General features: G+C 36.4%; 2 pseudogenes; both read left to right on the top strand.

Moving 5' to 3' along the window:
* The first annotated feature begins 6,167 nt into the window (after positions 1–6,167).
* On the top strand, positions 6,168–7,087 carry LOC101969729 (olfactory receptor 10D1B-like; annotated as a pseudogene).
* A 13,873-nt stretch (positions 7,088–20,960) lies between these two features.
* Positions 20,961–21,900, top strand: LOC144376697 (olfactory receptor 8G50-like; annotated as a pseudogene).
* The last annotated feature ends 1,340 nt before the right edge of the window (positions 21,901–23,240 follow it).

Below are 23,240 nucleotides of genomic sequence, written 5' to 3'. Positions count from 1 at the left end.
GTTCTGGAATAGTCTTCTTCCAAATTCAAGAACTAAAATCATACTTTACTATAACAACTAAGTTTTGCTTTTATAGACTAAATGTTACCTTATATTCTCTTTCAAAATTACAATCTAAAGTAATCAATTTAGTTTCAGTATTTTTTTTAAAAACAGGGATATCTTTGATACCCCAGTTGCTCAAGTAAAAGATAATGCTCTTACTCTTAAGAGCTCTTAAAGATAAGATGAAAGTTGTTCATCAGATACATGATACTTTTTTCATTGATTTATTTAACTGGTTCAACATTGATGCCTGGAAATGTGTGTTTTGGGGTTTTTTTTAGTCTCTTCTTTTTATTGTAAAAAGAAGGAAATTAGTCTTGAAAAAGAAGAAAATCTCTCCTTATGCAACAAGATGGATAAATTTGAAGGATATTGTGGTAAGTGGAATAAGCTGAATGCAGAAGGACAGACACTACAGGATAATACCAGTTACATGATGAATTGAAAATAGTCAAATTTACAGAAGCAGAGAATGGATTGGTGATGGCCACGGTGTTAAAGAAGTGGAAAACAAGGAGATATTTGTCAAAGGGCACAAAATTTCAGTTACTAATAAGATGAATAAGTCTAGCACAGGGCTGATAGCTGATAAAACTGCACTTTATACTTAAAAATATATTAAAAGGGTAGATATTGTGTGTGTTCTTTTCATAAATTGTAATAAAGAAAGCAAAGGAAGCTTTTGGAGGCAATGTATAGGTTTATGGGATAGATTGTGGTGATGCCTACATGGTGTATACTTATCTCAGAACTCATCTATAAATATTAAATATATACATCCATTTTTATCTCAACCTTACCCCAATAAAGTTTTAAATAATATTTTAAAATAAAAATAATCACTTTCACTGAGATAGAAAAAAGAACAGGCACTGTAGCAGGTATGGTGGATCAGCATGCAACTCCTAGTGCACAGAGTTTGGAAAATGTAAAATTTTGTTTCCCAGACTCTCTTGCAGTTAGGTTTTGATGTGATTGAGGTTTTGCCCAACAGTTGCACTTCAGTAATAGTCACATGTGGCAAGAGGCAGGACATTTGGGTATTCATGTTTGCTATTGTAGACTTTGCCAGAGTATGTTAGTTCTAGAGCAGCCAGCCATAGCAGTGGCTTCACAGTTCAGTAGGAAGCTTCCCAATCCAGCAGCTTTCTGAGTAGCTCAGGTCTTCAGTGTGGATTTGGGTGCATTCCTGAAGTCTGTTAGACTTGTTTTCTTTTGCTAGCTATCTTCGTTCCTTCATTTAATAATCTGTATTAAATCTTTCTTTTTCTAAACTTTCTGATAGAATCCTACCTAGCAAGGTATCAGATAGGGACCAGTCTTAAGCAAACTACAAGATCTAGTGTACATGACACAAGCCAATCAAGATTTAGGAAGAGTAAAGCTTTAAATAAGCAAAAAAATACAGAGCATGCAGTACAATAAAACATATCTGTAAAGGAAGTGATAATTTAAGACAAATGGAGGGATAGATAGATGAATGATAGATAGATGATAGAATCTCTATAAGTAACAGTGATTCTCCTCAGGTTTTGAATAGAGACCTTGCTACTCTGCCACTGAGGCTTATTTTAAAATGGACATATTTTCTTTTCCTTTTTCCCCATTCATCCTCCCTAAGCTGGGGGTGGGAGGTGTAACAGGATTAGTTTTTTTTTACTATCCTGGGGCAAGGTATCTGTTTTTGAGCACACACACACCCCAGAAACTAACTAATTCATCATCATCAGAGATGACACCAGAAGATCAAAGAAATGGCTATCCCAAATTAGCAAGTGAACTTTAACCCACAACCAGGGCATACCTGGGACCCATGTCAGGGTACACCTGTAATTTAGCTTTTGAATCCTTAAAAAAAAAAAAAAAAACTGTCAGCCAGGTGCTGTGGTATATGCCTGCAATCCTAGTGGCTCAGGAGGCTAAACTAGGAGGATCATGAATTCAAAGCCAGCCTCAGCAATTTTGTGAGAACCTGTCTCTAAATAAAATATGAAAAAGGGCTGAGGATATGGCTCTGTGATTAAGTGCCCCTGAATCCAATCCATGGTACAAAAACAAGCAAAACAAAACAAGAAAACCTCTGTTCTCCCTAATGGGCAGAACCAGTCTTTGGGATAGAAAGCCACTGTGCTTCTTTCTCCTTTGCTAGCAAAGTAATAAAAACTTTTCCCCCTTTTTCTCAAAACCCTGTTTTCATCAATGGATTGGTATTGGGGACAAAGATCAAAATTATGGTAACATTACTATTAAGATAGACGTGGGGATCTCTTACTACTGCATTTTATCCATATGAATTCAAGAACTGGTCCATTAGTCTGGCTTTCTGTGGTTACCTGACTCATATCCCAGCATATCATAGACTTTTATACAGGAGAGAAGATCAGAGAGAAGCATGGGAAATTGTGTAGGAATTAGTGATGACTCGGATACCAAATCACTCAAGAGATTTTCTGGGGGATTTATGTCCCTGATATTACTTTCATTTCTCCAATAAAAATGTAGATATTGTATATATAAATACATAATTTATTTAATATTATATAATATTAAAATTTAAATATCTATAACTATTAAATATATATACATATATATGGGGGGAGTATCTGTCCTATTTTTTTTTAATTTTAACTCTTTTGTTTGGTGGATCATATCTCTTTCACCAAAACTATTTAATTTTCAGGAAGCCCAAACATTTTTCAACCAAGAAAAAAATATATAAAATGAAAATTAAAAAAAGGGGAAGAGGGAGAAAGAAAGGAGGAGATAAAAATAAATATGTCCTCCATTAAATAGCCACATCCTACCTCCTTCCATTCTGGATCAATAATGCCCAGACTTAGCCTGGCTATTTATATTCTGAATTTTTTGAATGATTAGTTGAGAAGCCAATTGTTGCTGGAATATGTCTGTGATTTACTTGAAAACATAAAGGAGAATAAGGAATTAAAGTGATAGACTGTACTCTGAAAAAAAGGATAATGCAAGTCTATTGCAAATTTACCCACTAGTTATATCAAGACAAAGGAGCTCTCTTGAGAAATATGTGTTGAATGTTCTAGTGGGATTTATCCTCATGGAACAAACTGTGAGCTAACACATTTTCTCCCCCCTACCCCCTTTTCTCCATCTGTCCCCCATAATTTGGTCATGGAAACACTAATGATTTTAAGGATATACAGAACACTTATCCAAATCCCTAAAATGAATGGATTAATAATAATACACAGAGAGAGGATCAGAGAGAAGCATGGGAAATTGCTCACTCACAGGGTCAGCTGCAGTCGTGCTAGGAAGCCATGGTGATATAGTGGAAACTGAGCTAATCTTGGGACTGCCTGGGCTCTTCTGTTGTTTACTTTAGGAAAGGGCTCTAAATTTCAATGTTTGTATTTGTAAAATTGGGTTAAGACAAACCATCTTACACATTTTTTTGGTCATCAATCCAAGCAACATGAAAATGCACTGGAAAACTATAACAACCACAAATGTGATATGAAATTACTTATGAATGAGTGTTTCAAAATTAAATTAATGATGAATTTGTTTTCTTTATAACTCAAAGGAGAAGTCATACTGTTTTTGATTTGAGATACAGCTTTATCATTAACCAACTTAGTTACCTCAGTCTTTAACTAAACACTTAGAGACTAACTTGTATACCTTAAAATACTGGGGAGACATGACCTGTCTAATAAATTTATAGTAGTAAGTGAAAGAGATTGCATTTACAGAACTCACAAGACAATGCCAGAGCATAGCAAATGAACAATAAGCATTAGCTATTATTTAAACTGTCATCTAGCTTGGCTCAGTGATTCATGCCTGCAATCTCAGTGGCTTGGAGGCTGAGGCAGGAGGATCTTTGCACTTCAGGCAGCTTCATTAATGTTTCTGAGTTTGAGCTTCTTATCTGTGGATCTGAATAGTAATAATAATGCTAACTTATTCTTATAAGTACATTTTAAAAATAAATCACAGTTTTAAAAGGTTTATCAAATTCTTGGAACATAAAAGCATTCATTATATGTTGTGTGTGTGTGTGTTCTATTATTATTACCATTATCATTACATATATATTCAACTATTATTACTATTATCTTTATATATATTCAATTATTATTACTCCTATTATCATTACTAAGAGAATAATGAGAAGAAGAGAAACCAGTAGGGGTTCTGTTTTTGGGATTGAGGTCTCTGATAGCTTCATGACTGTAGCATGCTTGGTGGTTAGGAAGAGTGCCTGGCTGCTGGGAAACCTTCTGTGCAAAGACACAGGATGCCTGGCTGCTGTAGCAATGTTCTTCATGAGGAGGCTCTGTGTTAGTCTTATCAGCCTCAACCTTGACCTCAGGCACATATCTCCTGGGAATAAAGGAACTCTCTTGTTAGATAACCTCAAGGTATCACTGAGCCTAAACCTGCCCATATAACTGTAACTTTCTACAATGGACTTTCTTGAGAGCTACACAGAGCTCCTACCACATTGCAACTTAGTGTATAACTGAGGAATAAGCTACATAATGTTGCTAAGTCTGTAACCTATCTAGTAATACAATGAACACTATGTACTAATTATGCCAATGACCTAAAGTAACCTATTGGTATAAATAAGGCTTGGCAGCTTGACCTCTCTGCCATTTTGCCATCTTTCTTTCCTGCCTCTGCATTTTGTCTCTGGGTCACTTCTCATTTTCCTTACAGGAACTTACATGTCCCAGGCACCACACCACACTTGACTTGTATAACCTTCCTGATTAGCAGTCTTCTTTGCTTTTATTCTATATGAGTTACCATATTTCCCACTTCATCAGTAACATGAATTTGACAATTTCCTTGCTGCTGCTATATTTTGCTAATATTTTCAAGTTGCCAAAGTCCATGTAGAATAGATTAAAGAGATGGAAAGAACCAGAGCAGTTTTTTTGCGATAGAATTGTGGATCTTAGCATTATCAAATCTAGAGGAATGTAATCTGAAGAGGATGTGATCTAAGTCCACTCAATAGTGTTAACAAGACATTTACTTGAACATAATTACAAAATACCAGCATTAATGGAAGGTGCATAAAGAACTATGTTTCAGAGGTAAACAATAAAGAAAGATTTTTTTCTTAGGATTTAGAGGATTTTTAAAAGAATTTTTATTGGTACATTGAAATTATATATAGTGAGATTTATTAGTCATAATCTAACATGAAAATTACATAGTTTGATCAGTGTCATTTGCCAGTATCTTCTCTTTCTCTCCTCTCCTGCCTTTCTTGATCTACTTGTTCTACTCAACTCATATCCTTTCTACTATTGTAATTATGGCAATTATTAGTATTATTTTAATTAATGGATTATTATTATATAACTTGTATATAAATAAAATCATATAAATATGATAATATATATATACATTTAAGAAATAAAACATTTAAAAAATGCTGAACCATTGCTTGGAACATAGTAAGCATTCATTAATTTTTATATTAATAGGTAAAATTGAGATACATGTATATCATGTACATATGATTCATTGTGGTATATTTGTACATGGACATAGCATAATTTGGTAGACTCTGTTTCCCCACACTTCCCCATGTCTTCTGTTTTCTCTCTCACTCTTGGTCCCCTTCTTCCACTCTATTTGACTCCTTTATATTTTCATGAGATCCATTTGTTACGCAAATAACAGGTAAAGCCAATATTCATATTGAGTGCCTAGCTTCCTAACACTATTTTTTTCTGCTACTTGCAGAGTCTAATGGATATTTGGAGTTTGTTACTCAAAGACATGAGAGTTTAAAATATAATGGTGATCAAAAAGATTATATTCATGGAAAAAAATCTCCTAACTTGGGGATATTTTGAATATATCTCTAAATCTCTCTTCTTCATAGTAAATAATCATTTATTTTAAAAATAGTATTTCCAGGGTTGGATTGATTGACTCCGAAATAGCTACTTCTTATTACTTGAAGTTTTTACATAGATTTTGCTCTTGACTTTGATGTGGCAGGTTGCTTCTTTTTAAAAACATAGCCAAAACTCAATAATGTGACATTGTTGTCCGGATTTTGGTGTTTCAAACTCCTTCTCAGGGTTAGTTTTTCTTACAACTATGAGGAATCATTCATGGTGACTGAGTTTGTCCTGCTAAGCATCCCAAACACAGAGGGTTTGGAGACCATTCTCTTCATCCCGTTTTTGTCCTTTTATATTTTCAGCTTTGTTGGAAACATACTAATCTTGCTGGCAATTATCTCCTTCATTTGCCTTCATAACTCCATGTACTTCTTCCTATGCAAGCTATCTATTTTTGACATATTTTTCCCTTCTGTGAGTCCTCCCATGATGCTGTTCTACCTTTCATGGAAAATCAGAACCATCTCTTATGTGGGCTGTGTGTCCCAGCTCTTCTACCATTATTCTACCATTTTCTGGGCTGCACTGAGTGTTCTCTATACACCGTGATGGCCTATGACCGCTTTGTTGTCATAGTTTCCCTCTGTGCTATACCATAATCATGAGCCACAGAGTGTGCACCATCTTGGCTGCAGGGACCTCATTTTTTGGCTGGTTCAGGCTTCTTTTCTGACCACTCTCTCATTCCAGCTGCCCTACTGTGGTCCCAATGAGGTGGACCACTACTTCTGTGACATCCCAGTGATGCTTAAGCTGACTTGTGCAGACACCTCAGCCCCAGAGATGGTGGGGTTCTTCAGCACTGGCCTCATGCCCCCAAGCTGTTCCTCCTCATCCTCACCTCCTACAACTGCATCATCTGCTTTATCCTGCAGATCCACTCTGCAGAAGTTCCCTACCATGCCTTCTCTACCTGCAGTGCCCACCTCACAGCCATCCTGCATTTCTACATGCCAGTGGTCCTCATCTATCTAAAGCCAACCCCAAGCCCCTGGCTGGATGCAACTGTGTGAGTACTGAATAACCTGGTTACCCCCATGCTGAACCTCTTGATCTACAGTCTCAGAAATAAGGATATGAAATCATCTCTGAGGAAGGCCCTCCACCTGCTGGGCTTCCTTCCTGAGTAATTGTAGAGAGAGATCAGTAGCTAACACTTCAGCCACACATCAGAGCTGATGAAATACTTTTATTTGGTTTACATAAGGAATTATTATTATCTCCATTTTACAACCTGGGGGACTGAGATCCTGAGAGTTAAAGTGACTTGTCTCAAAATGTGTGAGGAACAAGTAGCAGAATGAAGACTCCAGGGTTGGTCTTCTGACACTGGGATCCATGTTTTCTTGTGGGCATCACAGGGCTCATAAAGAGGAAGGGAAAACTTCCCTTCCTCTTTATGAGCCCTGTGATGTGGAGGCCCAGGTTGGCTTTCATGGTAGGATAAGATTTTTATGGGTTTTATCACATAAGTGGCAGCAAACAAAAGCATTTGAGAAAAATGTTTCAGTTGAAGAAACTTTAATTCCAGTAGCCCACCACTCAGACTAATCCACAGGGGGCAGATGAAATTGAAGAATCAAAGTTTAAGACCAGGGAGGCCAGAGAAGAGGAATATGGGAATAGAGGTTCAGAGGATGTTTTGAGCAGATGGGCTGCAGGGCAGCACTTCATGAGATACTCACGAGCTTCAAGAATGGCTCAGGGGGCATCCAGCACCTCCACCCAAGATTCTAGATTCTTTAAAGGCTTCTACATGAATCCAACCATTTCTGTAAGATACCATAATTTGTTATAAAGCCAAAGCCTGTTCTGAATTTGACCTGTGTTTTGATTTACCTGCAGTCTCTGTGGAGAACTAGGACATAGACATTAAAAGTGTAGCCCATATGATGGTACTGACAAGGACAGGGACACCCTGGAGAGAGGCTTTCAAAGGAATATCCACAGGGGTCAGGGCCCTGCACCTATCATTCCCTGCTCTCCCTAGTGACTTGTTTCCAATGAAGTTGACTCAAATAAATGAATAACCAATCAGAACTTAATGTTCTCAGTCACCCCAGCTGCAAGGTTTTGGTCAAAAATCCTAACTTTACCTTTACCAGAATAATCATTCAAGAGAATAGCATTTTTATATTTCTACATGGTGTACTGGTTGACGGGGGCTGAAGGTTAACAATGCCTGTCATTATTGGAATGCTATTTTGGTGAGAAACAATCTTGCATATTACTTATCATTCCTTTGTTTTATATTCCAGGGCTTAAACAATTATTTTAATACTCAATTCAATGATATCCTATAATGATATCATAAATCATCTGTCATTGTCCTATTGGTCTTTTTAAAATGTGTTTTGTCACATATTAAAAATCAGAAGATAATAAATATTAGTGGAAAAACATGTAGAATATTTTTGTACCATGATACATTAAGCACACATGTGTTTATTTCCTCTACCCACTAAAGGAAAAGAGTAATGCCAGAGAAAATTCCAAATAGTTTCTGGTCTGATCCCACTCACTTCCTTCCTTCTAAATGCCATAATTTTCCTGAATTCCATATATTCTTTGAGTTTTCCCTCATATGTTTTTGTTTCTAAACATTATATAACAAGGTTTTGTAAGTAAATCAATGAAATTCTATTGATATTTGCTTTTTTCACAAAAATGTTGTTTGGATACTTACATATTGGCATGTCTGAGGTTAATTGATTCACTATTCTCTAGGTGTAGTAGCCCATTTTATAAATATATTAACTTTGCATGACACAAAGGTAACATCATCAACCTCTCCTCAAGATTTCCTTTCATAAAGAAAGGAGGAGGAGGAGGAAGAGGAGGAGGAGAGGGAGAAAGGAGGAGAGAGGATGGAGGAGTGAGGAGGAGGAAAACCAGGAAAAACTAATCAGGATTTTCCCAAAGGTTGGGATATAACCTCTTTTGGATATACTCCCAGGAAGCCTGTAAGGGAATAGTGAGAAAAGAAAGGACAGCCAATCAAGCATACATTTATGGCTCACCACTATGAAGAACTGTGCCTCAATCTCATTAGGAATACTCTGAAAAATGGTGGAGAAAGACCTCCATTATTCTATTTGAGCACAAAGGAAGCTGGAGTATTTTTGTATCAACTATTGCCCAAATTTTTTTAGTGGATGTTCTTGGAAGCATTAATTAGCAGATCCTTCTGGACTGCTCCACATATATAGGCTGAAAAATCTTCTTTGGCCAGAGACAGCCCTAAGGCAGAGGACATGGGGATCCCCAGGTCACAAAGACACTCTGAAGGTGACCTCTGAAGTAGCTTGAAGAATGTGGACAGACATCTTAAGATGGGTTATGATCATAATTAATTTAGTTTCTAAAGTGCTATCTTTCCACAATGCAAACTACATGGTGCTGCTCTAATTCTTTAACATTTTTAATAATTGTCACTTAAAATTAAATTAAAATAACAATAATTTAGTATAATATCTTTGGGTTTAATAACCAGAATCAATTACCACTTTAGTCTCCTCAAAGCCATACAGTACCCCAGCACTACATCCATCTCTCTTCTTATCTTTTACTCAAGATCCACTTTGCACTTTTTAATTCATCCACTTACTTTTGCTTTTTTTTGTTTTGTTTTGTTTTTGTACTGGAAATGGAATCCAAGGGCACAATACCACAGAGCTACATCCCCAGGTCTTTTCAATTTTTATTTTGAGACAGGCTCTTGCTAAGTTGCTGAGTCTGGACTTGAACTTGTAATCCTCCAGCATTTGCCTCTTGGGTGGTTGGGGTTAGAGATGTGCCACTGTGCCTGGCCTACTTGTTTGATAATAAACTACTATATCTTAATTACTTGTATGATAAGTACTGGAATTATAAAGGTCTCTGAATCTAAGAGGCTCATAGCTAAAAATGGTTGGCAGACACAGAAATAACCAAAATAAAATATAGTAAATATTTAATGAAAATACATAAAATATTGACTAGTTCAATAAAGACAGAAATGATTAATCCTGGACAGATGTTGGAGATGATTTCAGAAAACATTTAAATCCAATCATTCACAATTTTGTATCTTTAACTTTTAATTTTTGCCTCTGGGTTAATTTTCCATAATTCCTCAGTGGGACAAACTTCAAGACTCAAGCTGAAAACTCATTTACTTTGTATAATTTCCCTATCCAAAACATTAAGTTCTGACTTCTCTTTATCAGTTTTATATCATGACATAATGTCAGCCTACCATCCCCTTCAAGATTAGGTATCAGGGTAATGCTGAGCTGATGTGGATCTGGGGTGAACAGTCTGGGCCTCTCAGAACACACACCGAGCCCGGATCGGCTGAATTCAAGCTCCCGTTCACCTGCTTCTCGCAGCCAAACTGCTGTGACTCAGCACTAACTATCCCGCTGAAACAACTGGTCGGCCCTTCTGATCCTACAGAGGTTAATGCCAACCGAGCCTTCATAGGCAGTGGTCACAGGATTGAAACGGGGCTTGGGAGAGACAGTCAGGACCCACCCATTGCATTGGTCACACAGCAAAGGGAACGAACTGTCGCCATTTGCATGGGATACCACCATGGCAGAGAACTGACTTCACCAGAATGCGGCGGAGGAAATAAGTTCATTGAAACCAGCGGCGACAAGTGTGTAATCCCCTAGCCTTCCCTCTCCATACAGCGGGGAAACCTTAAGGGCCCTTCCCAGCTCTCCCGTGAGCACGATAGCCAGACGGAGGGAATCAGGAGTGGCGTGGGACCCACGTCGCGGAACTCCCGGCTACCGCTCCCACCAGTGCTGACAACTGAGGTCCCTTGCACCAGCTACCGGGGGTGTGGCTACCGGAGGACAAGCAAAATTTGCTGAGGGTTCTCAGCCCCAAGCTCTACAAACTTATGGTGTGAGGGAATGGCAAACAAGGAGAGTGTGCCCAGTCGTTCATGGAAACAGGGCTCACAGGAGCAGCAGACCTGGCGTGTAGCCAGTATTGTGGTGAGCATCACCTGTGAGAGGGGCCTGGCTTGAGGAAAAGTGGGGAAGTGACTAGACACAAGAGAAGGCCCTAGGCACTCAGGATTGGAGACTCACCCAGGCTGGGAGGAGGAGCTGCTGCACAGTGATTGGTTCCCGCGTATTGAGAGGAGAGATTTGGCTCAGTGGGCACAGCTCCACCTACTGGAAAATAAGTTAATCAAACTCTAAGATTGCATTTATTAATTTTTTTATTTGGTTTTTTTATTTTCATTTTGTTGTTGTTGTTTTTAAAATTTTTTTAATTTTTAAATTTTTTTTTTAAATTTAAATTTTTTTATTATTTTTTTAATTTTTTTTCTTTTTTTCTTTTCTATTTTTTCTTTTGTCTTTTCATTTCTTTTCAATTTTCTTATTCCCCCTTCCTCGAATTCTACCTGCTTACTCTCATTCTCTGTAGTGACTTCTTCCCTTCCCTTCTAATACCTTTCCTCCCAAGCATCAAGTAAATTTATAGGAGTAAACAGTAACTCAGCAGTCAAACAGAACATGAAGTAACATGAGCAACATAAAAAAGCAAGGAAGAAAAGGAGTACAAACAATGCAGGACAGCCTAAATATTCAGGAGGACCTAGAGTCATCAGAAAAATGATCAAATAAAGAAATCAAGGAATACCTTAGACAGATGGAATGGAACCTTAAAGAGGATATGAGACAGCAAATTCAAACAGTGAAAGAACACATTAAAAATGAATTACATAAACAGATAAAATAAGAAGTTAAGCATCTTTATCGGGAGATAGAGATTATAAAAAATCAAACAATAATTCTAGAAATGAAGGAAACTATAAACCAAATTAAAAACTCAAATGAGAATATCACTAACAGAGTGGAGCAAGTAGAAGCCAGAATGTCAGATAATGAAGACAAAATATATCATCTTGAAAAGAGTCTAGCCAACTCAGAAAGGCTGGTAAAAAATCACGAGAAAAACATCCAAGAGATATGGGATAACATATCTTAAGAGTCATTGGGATAGAGGAAGGTATAGAAATTCAAACCAAGGGAATGAGTAACCTGCTGAATGAAATAATTACACAAAACTTTCCAGAAATAAAAAAGGAAACGGATATACAAATTGTAGATGCATACAGGACACCGAGCATACAAAATCACAGTAGACCAATGCCAAGACACATTGTTATGAAGATATCCAATATCTTGGATATACAGAACAAAGAGAAAATATTAAAAGCTACAAGAGAAAGGAGGCAGATTACATTCAGGGGTAAACCAATAAGGTTAACAATAGATTTTTCATCATAGACGCTGAAAGCAAGAAGATCCTGGAGCAACGTATTTCAAAAACTAAAAGACACTGGATGCCAACCAAGAATTCTGTATCCAGCAAAATTAAGCTTCAGGTACGATAACAAAATAAAAATCTTTCATGATAAACCAAAGTTGAAAGAATTTGCAGCCAGAAAACCAGCAATGCAAAGCATCTTGAGCAAAACACTACACGAGGAAGAAATGAAAAACAATAACCAAAACCATCAGTGGGAAGTGCCTCAGTAAGGACAGAGGGTGGGGGGAAAGCTAATCATGGAGAAACAAACAAAATTAAAAAAAAAGATAAATAATCAAACATGGCTGGAAGTACAAACCATATATCAATAGTAACTCTGAACGTTAATGGCTTAAGCTCTCCAATAAAGCAACATAGGCTAGTAAAATGGATTAAAAAAACAAATCCAACAATATGCTGCCTCCAGGAGACACGTCTGATTGGAAAAGACATAAAGAGGCTGAAGGTGAAAGGTTGGGAAAAAATATACCACACACCCGGGCCTCGTAAGCAAGCAGGGGTGGCCATCCTCATATCGAATAAAATCGACTTCAACACTAAGTTAATCAAAAGGAATAAGGAAGGACATTATATACTGTTAAAAGGAACCATTCACCAACAAGACATAACAATTATCAATATTTATGCACCAAATAATGGTGCTTCGACATTCATAAAACAAATTCTCCTCAAGTTCAAGAATCAAATAGACCACAACACAATAATTATGGGTAACTTCAACACACCTCTCTCACCATTGGACAGATCCTCCAAACAAAAGTTGAATAAAGAAACTGTAGAACTCAATATCACAATCAATAACCTAGACTTAACTGACATATATAGAATATATCAACCATCATCAAGTGGTTATACTTTTTTCTCAGCAGCACATGGATCCTTCTCAAAAATAGACCATATATTATGCCATAGGGCAACCCTCAGTAAATATGAAGTGGTGGAGATAATACCATACATTTTATCTGATCATAATAAAATGAAACTGGAAATCAAGGATAAAAGTAGGAAGGAAAAATCCTACATCACATGGAAAATGAACAATATGTTACTGAATGATCAATGGGTTACAGAAGACATAAAGGAGTAAATAAAAAAATTCTTAGAGATAAATGAAAATACAGACACAACATATCGGAATCTATGGGACACAATGAAAGCAGTTTTAAGAGGGAAATTCATTGCCTGAAGGTCATTCCTCAAAAAAAGGAAAAACCAACAAATAAATGAGCTCACACTTCATCTCAAAGCCCTAGAAAAGGAAGAGCAAAACAACAGCAAATGTAGTAGAAGGCAAGAAATAATTAAAATCAGAGTGGAAATCAACGAAATTGAAACAAAAGAAACTATTAAAAAAATTAACAAAACTAAAAGGTGGTTCTTCGAAAAAATAAATAAGATCGACAGACTTTTAGCCATGCTAACAAAGAGAAAAAGAGAGAGAACTCAAATTACTAACATATGGGATGAAAAAGGCAATATCACAACAGATGCTATAGAAATACAGAAGACAATTAGAAATTATTTTGATAACCTATATTCCAATAAAATAGAAGATAGTGAAGACATCGATAAATTTCTTAAGACATATGATTTGCCCATACTGAGTCAGGAGGATACACACAATTTGAACAGACCAATATCAATGGATGATATAGAAGAAGCAATCAAAAGACTACCAACCAAGAAAAGCCCAAGACCAGATAGATATACAGTGAAATTTTACAAAACCTTTAAAGAAGAATTTATACCAATACTATTCAAGTTATTTCAGGAAATAGAAAAAGAGGGAGCTCTTCCAAATTCATTCTATGAGGCCAACATCACCCTGATTCCGAAACCAGACAAAGACACCTCAAAGAAAGAAAACTACAGACCAATATCTCTAATGTACCTAGATGCAAAAATCCTCAATAAAATTCTGGCAAATCGGATACAAAAACACATCAAAAAAATTGTGCACCATGATCAAGTAGGATTCATCCCTGGAATGCAAGGATGGCTCAATATATGGAAATCAATAAATGTTATTCACCAAATCAATAGACTTAAATATAAGAACCATATGATCATCTCAATAGACGCAGAAAAAACATTCGACAAAGTACAGCATCCCTTTATGTTCAAAACATTAGAAAAACTAGGGATAACAGGAGCTTACCTCAACATTGTAAAAGCTATCTATGCTAAGCCTCAGGCTAGCATCATTCTGAAGGGAGAAAAATTGAAGGCATTTCCTCTAAAATCTGGAACAAGACAGGGATGCCCTCTATCATCACTTTTTTTCAATTTAGTTCTCAAAATACTTGCCAGAGCAATTAGACAGACAAAAGAAATTAAAGGCATAAAAATAGGGAAAATAGAACTTAAATTATCACTATTTCTGGATGACATGATCCTATACTTAGCAGACCCAAAAGGGTCTACAAAGAAACTACTAAAACTAATAAATGAATTCAGCAAAGTGGCAGGATATAAAATCAACACGCATAAATCAAAGGCATTTCTGTATATCAGCGACAAAACTATTGAAATGGAAATGAGGAAAAGCACTCCATTCACAATATCCTCAAAAAAAAATAAAATACTTGGGAATCAACCTAACAAAAGAGGTGAAAGATTTATACAATGAAAACTACAGAACCCTAAAGAGAGAAGTAGAAGATCTTAGAAGATGGAAAAATATACCCTGTTCATGGATAGGCAGAACTAACATCATCAAAATGGCAATATTACCAAAAGTTCTCTATAGGTTTAATGCAATGCCAATCAAAATCTCAATGGCATTTCTTGTAGAAATAGATAAAGCAATCATGAAATTCATATGGAAAAATAAAAGACCCAGAATAGCAAAAGCTATTCTAAGCAGGGTGTGTGAATCAGACGGTATAGTGATACCAGATTTCAAACTATATTACAGAGCAATAGTAACAAAAACAGCATGGTACTGGTACCAAAACAGGCAGGTGGACCAATGGTACAGAATAGAGGACACAGAGACTGATCCACAAAGTTACAACTTTGTTATATTTGATAAAGGGGCTAAAAGCATGCAATGGAGGAAGGAAATCCATATGCAACAAAATGAAACTGAATCCCCTCCTCTCACCATGCACAAAAGTTAACTCAAAATGGACCAAGGAGCTTGATATCAAATCAGAGACTCTGCATCTGATAGAAGAAAAATTTGGCTCCGATCTACATATTGTGGGGTCAGGCTCCAAATTCCTTAATAAGACACCCATAGCACAAGAGTTAATAACAAGAATCAACAAATGGGACTTAGACTAAAAAGTTTTTTCTCAGCAAGAGAAACAATAAGAGAGGTAAATAGGGAACCTACATCATGGAAACAAATTTTTACTCCTCACACTTCAGATAGAGCCCTAATATCCAGAGTATACAAAGAACTCAAAAAATTAGACAATAAGATAACAAATAACCCAATCAACAAATGGGCCAAGGATCTGAACAGACACTTCTCAGAGGAGGACATACAATCAATCAACAAGTACATGAAAAAATGCTCACCATCTCTAGCAGTCAGAGAAATACAAATCAAAACCACTCTAAGATACCATCTCACTCCAGTAAGATTGGCAGCCATTATGAAGTCAAACAACAACAAGTGCTGGCGAGGATGTGGGGAAAAGGGTACTCTTGAACATTGCTGTTGGGACTGCAAATTGGTGCGGCCAATTTGGAAAGCAATATGGAGATTCCTGGGAGAGCTGGGAATGGAACCACCATTTGACCCAGCTATTGCCCTTGTCAGACTATTCCCTGAAGACCTTAAAAGAGTGTCCTACAGGGATACTGCCACATTGATGTTCATAGTAGCACAATTCACAGTAGCTAGACTATGGAACTAACCCAGATGACCTTCAATAGATGAATGGATAAAAAAAAAATGTGGCATTTTTACACCATGGAGTATTACACAGCACTAAAAAATGACAAAATCTTGGAATTTGCAGGGAAATGGATGGCACTAGAGCAGATTATGCTAAGGGAAGCTAGCCAATCCCTAAAATACAAATGCCAAATGTCTTATTGATATAATGAGAGCAACTAAGAATAGAGCAGGGAGGAAGAACAGGAGGAAAAGATTAACATTAAACAGCGACATGAGGTGGGAGGGAAAGGAAGAGAAAAGGGAAATTGCATGGAAATGGAAGGAGACCCTCATTGTTATACAAAATTATATATAAGAGGTTGTGAGGGGAATGGGAAAATAAACAAGGAGAGAAATGAATTACAGTAGATGGGGTAGAGAGAGAAGATGGGAGGGGAGGGGAGGGGGGATAGTAGAAGATAGGAAAGATAGCAGAATACAACAGTCACTAGTATGGCATTATGTAAAAATGTGGATGTGTAACCGATGTGATTCTGCAATCTGTATTTGGGGTAAAAATGGGAGTTCATAACCCACTTGAATCTAATGTATGAAATATGATGTCAAGAGTTTTGTAATGTTTTGAACAACCAATAAAAAAAAAGATTAGGTATCATTCTGATGATGAGAAATTCTATAGCATTTGTGTCCTTATGCTGAATGTCCACAGCAAACATTTGGCTTACCCTTGTCAAGTTTGTTTTAAGATTAGTTCACATTCACAGCCCAATACTATCATCTTGAATCATTACAATCGTATAATTTTCCATCACTATTTTCTACTTGGGAATTCTCTTCAACCATACTGATTTCAGTCCTCCTTAGTTATATTGATTTTTTTTACTTTTGTTCTAGTTGATTTGAAGAAAATGTTTAGATTGAAGATGTGCCTGCCTTATGTCTTCTCTCTCTCTCTCTCTCTCTCTCTCTCTCTCTCTCTCTCTCTCTCTCTCTCTCTCTCTCTCTCTCTCTCTTTCTCTGGTAATGAGTAAGGGATTAAACCCAAGGGAACTTAACCATTGAGCCCCATCCACAGCCCTTTTTATTTTTCCTTTTGAGACAAGTTCTCGCTAAGTTGCTGAGGGCCTGGCTAAATTGCTGAGTTTGCCTTTGAACTTATGATCCTCCTGCCTCAGCCTCCTTCACTGCTGGGATTCCAGGTGTGTGCCACTGCACCTGGCTTGTCTTCATCTTCTAAATGGTTGATAGAAAAGCCTATTATTTTCTCATTTACATGTTATAAAAAATCCTGTTGCAGGAAAATTATTATATTTTTAAGGCAATATATTATATTAGTTTTTGTTTGTTTGTTGGGGAGAGAGAAATGCCACACTGGAGAAATGCAATGGGCATGTGAAACATAAGTGCAGAGGAATTCCCCAGGCATAATCTAGACAAGGAGGACTTGCAGGATGGTGGCAAATTAGTCAGTTGTGATTGAATGTTCTGTGTGGTCAGCAAGAGACCATTGCTATCTTGTGGCTGTTTTAATTTTTAATAGTACTTGCTTTGAAACATAATTGATGTGTCATAAAATTCACCTTTTTCAACTGTACAATTCAGTGCCTTTACAGAAAAATGCACAACCATCACCATGTTCTTATTGTAAAAGACCTTAACCAGCAGCATGAACAAAGCCCCATACCCTTTAGCAGACCTACACCAGACTTTCCCTTCCTATAGCCTCTGGCAGACATTAAACTACCTTCTATCTCTACAAAATTTCTAATTCTGACAACTCCTACAAATTGTATCACACAGTATATGATGGCCTTTTGTTTCTGAGTTTTTTCACTTGGCAATTTTTAGGTCCATTAGGACATGGCACATTTTAGTGCTTCATTCCTTTTCATTGCAGAATAATGCTGCTCTGAAGGACGTACTATACCTTGCCTGTCCATGGAGCATTGGATGGACATTTTTGATGGCTTCTGTTCTTAGGCTCTTATAAGTAAAGCTGCTCTAAATATTCAGGTACAAGATTTTGTGAATGTATGCTTTCCATTCCTATTAATAAATACCTGAAATAATTCTGTATTTCATAATTTGAAGAGCTTCTCAACTGTGTCCAAGCAGTTTGTCGCAAATTACAATTCCACCAGCAATATATGAGATTTCAAATTTCTTCACATTCTTGTCAACACTTATATTTGTCTGTCCTTTTGATTATAATATTCCTGATAAATGAGAAATGTTCTCTCCCTGTGACTTTGATTTGAATTTCCTGAATAATTAATGATGATAGATATATCTTCAGATGCTTACTTACTGGTCATTTGTATACCTCAAACAGAAGAAAGTTTATTTCAATCCCCTTACCATTTTTATTGTGCTATTTGTCATTTTAATTAATAATACTTACTAGTTCTTCATATATACTAACCTCAATTTCTCCATCAGATACATTACCTGAAAATACATTTTCCCATTCTGTATGTTCTCTGTAATTTTCTGGATAGTATCTTTTTAAATTTTTCATTGGTATGTAGCAATTTTTTAGTATAGTGGGTTTCATGTGGCACATTTGTATATTCACATGACATAATCAAATCTATTTTTTTTGTACTGGGGATTGAACTCAGGGGCACTCAATCACTGAGCCACATCCCCAGCCCTATTTTTTTGTTTTATTTAGAGACAGGATCTCACTGAGTTGCTTAGTGCCCTGCTGTTGCTAAAGCTGGCTTTGAACTCTTGATCCTCCTGTCTCAGCCTTCTGAGCACCTGGGATTACAGACCTACACCACTGTGACAAGTAATCAAATCTATTTCAACCCCTGGTACCTTTCTTTTTCCTCAACTCCATTATCTCCTTCTAGCCTGCCTTTCTCCCTTTCATTTTCATGAGTTTCACTTTCTTTTTTTCTCTCCAGTTGCCATGTATGAGGAAACACTATAAAAATACTTCTCTAATTCTGACTTAACATGATACTCTCCAGTTACATCCATTTTCCTGAAAATTACATAACTTCATTTTTTATGGTTAAATAAAATTCTATTGTTTATATATACCTCATTTTCTTTGTGTGTTTATCTGCTGACATATACCTATGCTGATTTAATGAATTATCATATTATTAATTGTGCTGCTATAAACATCGGTATACATCTATCTCTATAGTATGTTGACCTTAATTTTTTTTGGATAAATACTAGAGTGCTATAGTTGGATCATATGGTGTTGACATTTCTAGCCTTTTGAGTAACCTCCATGCTGATTTCCATACTGATTCTATTAATTCATATTCCTACCAAACATATAGAAAACTTTTTTCCCCTCATTCTTATTATGTTCAGTTTACTATGTATTTTTTTTTCTGTGTTAGCCTCTGGTTTAGGATCTTATCTAAAGCTCTTACCATCAAATCCAAGGTCATAAGGATTTAGTTTTGTGTTTCTTTCCCTGATATTCTTAGAGTAATAGATCTTACATTTAGTTCTGTGGCACATTTCTAATTGCTTTTTGTGAACTGTGTGAAAAAACAATTAAAATTAATTGCTTTACATGTCCAATTTAATTGTCCTAGTATCACTTGTTGAAAAAAAATGTTTTTCCTTGTGGAATTGTCAATAAACCCTTATAATAACTAAATTCTTCATAGATGTGAGTTTATTTTTGTATTTCCAATTCTATTTTATTGAGCTGTGCATCTGAACGTATGGCAATACCATACTATTTTGATTATAGTTACATTGTAGTAACTTCTCAAGTAGGAAATGTGAGAACTCCAAGTTTATTCTCCTTTCATCAGTTTGCTTTGATTATTTTATGACACTTGAATTGTTGTAGGAATTTTATAATCAGTGTGTAAATACCTGCTGTATTATAGCCAGTATTTTAATAGGGATTGCACTAAGCTTATGCATCAATTTGGGAAGTACTGCCATTTTGACAAAATTGAGTATTGTTGAATCAGGAATATGGTATGTATTGTCATTTAAGTAGGGCTTTTATTCCTTGTAACAATGTTTGTAATTTTAGGCAAATTGCCTTGCATTTATTTTATTTAACTTATCACGAAGTATTTTATTCTTTTTCAAGTAATTTCAAATGCATTCTTTTTGATTCTTCATTGCAAATATAGAAAAATACAATTCAATTTTTCTATTGATCTTGAATTCTCCATATTCATGAACTTTAAAATTCATCCTCATAATTGTTTGTGAATGAGTCCTTAATATTTTCCATAGACAAGCTTGTGCCATTTAAAAATAAAGATGATTTTATATCTTGCTTTCAAATCTGTATGCCTTTTAATTTTGTTTTCTTGCCTGATTGCACTAGCTGGATCTTGGAGTATACTGTTGAACAAAAGTGCTGGATGTGGACATCTTGACATGTTCATTACCTTCGTGAAAAGTTTTCCAAACTCTTTCCATTTTGTGATATTGGCTGTGTGATTTTTGTGTTGTTATTATTTTAACATAGGCAAAATATTTGCTCTACAGAGCATTTGAAATTATTTGAAATAAGACATGAAAAGTTCTCAAAACAGTCAATCATAGTTATCAGAACAGTTCTTTGGATTATCAGGAACTAGTTACTAATAACCACTCTTTAGCCAAACAATACAGATTAGGAAAATGCTGCTATTTATTGACATGTCCCATATTTGGGGGATCTCAAGGTTTTGGGCTGCAAACAAAGATGAACAGTGGCCAAAAAAGTAGAAATCTGGCTGAAAATGCTTGAATTATGACTCACACTTCAGTGAGATAATAATTACTTATATCAAATTTGATTTCTCTTTCTCCAATAGGGTTCAAAGAAAAAAATGACACAAGGAAATCATTCCACCACAGTGACAGAATTTATCCTGGATGGATTAACAAACAAACCAGAGCTCCAGCTGCCCCTCTTCCTCTTCTTCATGGGAATCTACATGTTCACTGTGGTGGGGAACCTGGGCATGATCATGCTAGTTGGGCTCAGCTCTCACCTGCATACACCTATGTACTATTCCTCAGCAGTCTGTCTTTCATTGACCTCTGCCAATCCACTGTCATTATTCCCAAACTTTGTAATGGAGAAGAACATCATTTCCTACCCTGAGTGCATGACTCAGCTCTATTTCTTCCTAGTTTTTATTATATCAGAATGCCACATGTTGGCTGCAATGGCATATGACTGCTATGTTGCCATCTGTAACCCTTTGCTTTACAATGTTACTATGTCTTCTCTCGTCTGTTTCTGGTTGGTAGTTGAAGTGTATAGCATAGGATTGATTGGTGCCACAGTTCACACAGTATGCATGCTAAGAGACCTTTTCTGTAAAGCTGATATAATCAATCACTATTTTTGTGATGTACTTCTACTATTAGAGCTCTCCTGCTCAAGTACTTTTGTGAACAAAGTACTACTTCTGTGCTTCAGTGTGTTTAATGTCCTTGTCCCAACCCTGACCATCCTTAGCTCTTACATCTTCATCATTGCCAGCATCCTGTGCATTCACTCCACTGAAGGCAGAGCCAAAGCCTTCAGTATGTGCAGCTCTCACATCTCAGCTATTGCTCTCTTGTTTGGTTCTGTTGCATTCATGTACCTGCAGCCAATGTCAATTAGCTCCATGGACCAAGGGAAAGTGTCCTCTGTGTTTTATACTATTATTGTGCCTTGTAATCTATAGCTTGAGGAATAAGGATGTGAAACTTGCCCTGTTGAGAGCCACAGTCAAAGGGGTCCCAGCAAACTTCCAGCTGCCAGCAAACTTCTAGCTGCCGGCTGATGATTGGCTCACAGCGGCCCCAGCAACATCTAGCTGATTGGCTCCTCTGAGGTGATGTTCATTGGACTGTTTCCCTGCCCTTCAGACTGCCAGCTGATGATTGGCTCACAGCGGCCCCAGCAACATCTAGCTGATTGGCTCCTCCACAGAGCTGCTCATTGGGGGACTTCTTTGGCTCCGCCCACGCGACCCAGCCAATCGGCCTCAAGAACAGCAGGATGGTGGGAGCTGGAGAGGTTGGTGTGGGTGAGAGGCTTGTGGAAGCCAGTGGTGGCAGTTGGGCTCTGAGGATTTTTTCCTGAGGAGCTGTTTTGTTTGGCGTTTGTAGTTCTAAAAATAAAGTTAGTTTCTTTTGACAAGTGGCTTCTGAATTGTGCCCAGCCAAACTGCGGCATTGCCCTAAATAAGTTCCTTGGAAAAAAAATGCCCTGTAAAAAATAGTATTTTTCTTTAGTAAAAATTTACAATTTCTGGAGGTTTGATAAAGAAGCAGTCCAGAGTAGCAATATATATTTACAAGTCATGAAATTAATACTAGTGTTTGATTTCTTGGAAGACAGGTGCAAGGATAATACTGGATTACCCAGAATCATCAAATAGAGAACAGTATCTCTTTAAGATGTACCATGATCTGTGCAAAATAACTTGAATCATATCTAAACCCATTTATTATAAAACACTCCTTAGGGTTGAATATGCCTCATTTTAGGCAAGTTTTTTTTTTAAATTTTAATTCTGGACATAAATATATTTGGACAGAATCCTTTTATATTATCAATATTTTGTTTACCTATTCTTTTTAACTAAATTTATTGGCAAACGTTTTTGAAAGTTTGAGCTCTTAAATAAATAACCAAACAATAATTTTTAATGCGTAAACTATAATGCCTAATTCTTACAAATTTTGTAGAATACTATTAGGAAATATGGAAGCATGTGATGAGTGATGATTGTTCCAACTCACAAGGAGATAGCACTATAGATGGAAAGACTGACAATAATATACATGATGAATAATACTAGGAATACTTTTACATAAATTAAGCAATAATCCTTCTCCTCAGTTTAGGGTTGATATTACTGTCTCTATTTTCTTCATAATTCTATACTCATTTTCCCTAAACCCAAAGAGATAAATTTTTCCAAACTTCATTATAGAATCTCAAAGTTGGAAATAATCTTTTTTGTTATTTACTTGTGTATGCGATATTTTTTCCAATGGAAAATTTAAACTCAACAATTATTTTTTTGACTAACGACAAATATCATTTCTAACCAAAGACCATTATTCACTCCAGAAAAAAAAAATATTTTTTTTTGGGGGGGGCG

Source organism: Ictidomys tridecemlineatus, chromosome 4, assembly GCF_052094955.1.
Source record: "Ictidomys tridecemlineatus isolate mIctTri1 chromosome 4, mIctTri1.hap1, whole genome shotgun sequence".
Taxonomy (NCBI): Eukaryota; Metazoa; Chordata; class Mammalia; order Rodentia; family Sciuridae; genus Ictidomys; species Ictidomys tridecemlineatus.
Note: the sequence above shows the minus strand (reverse complement) of the source record. Positions and strands in the feature narration are given on the sequence as shown.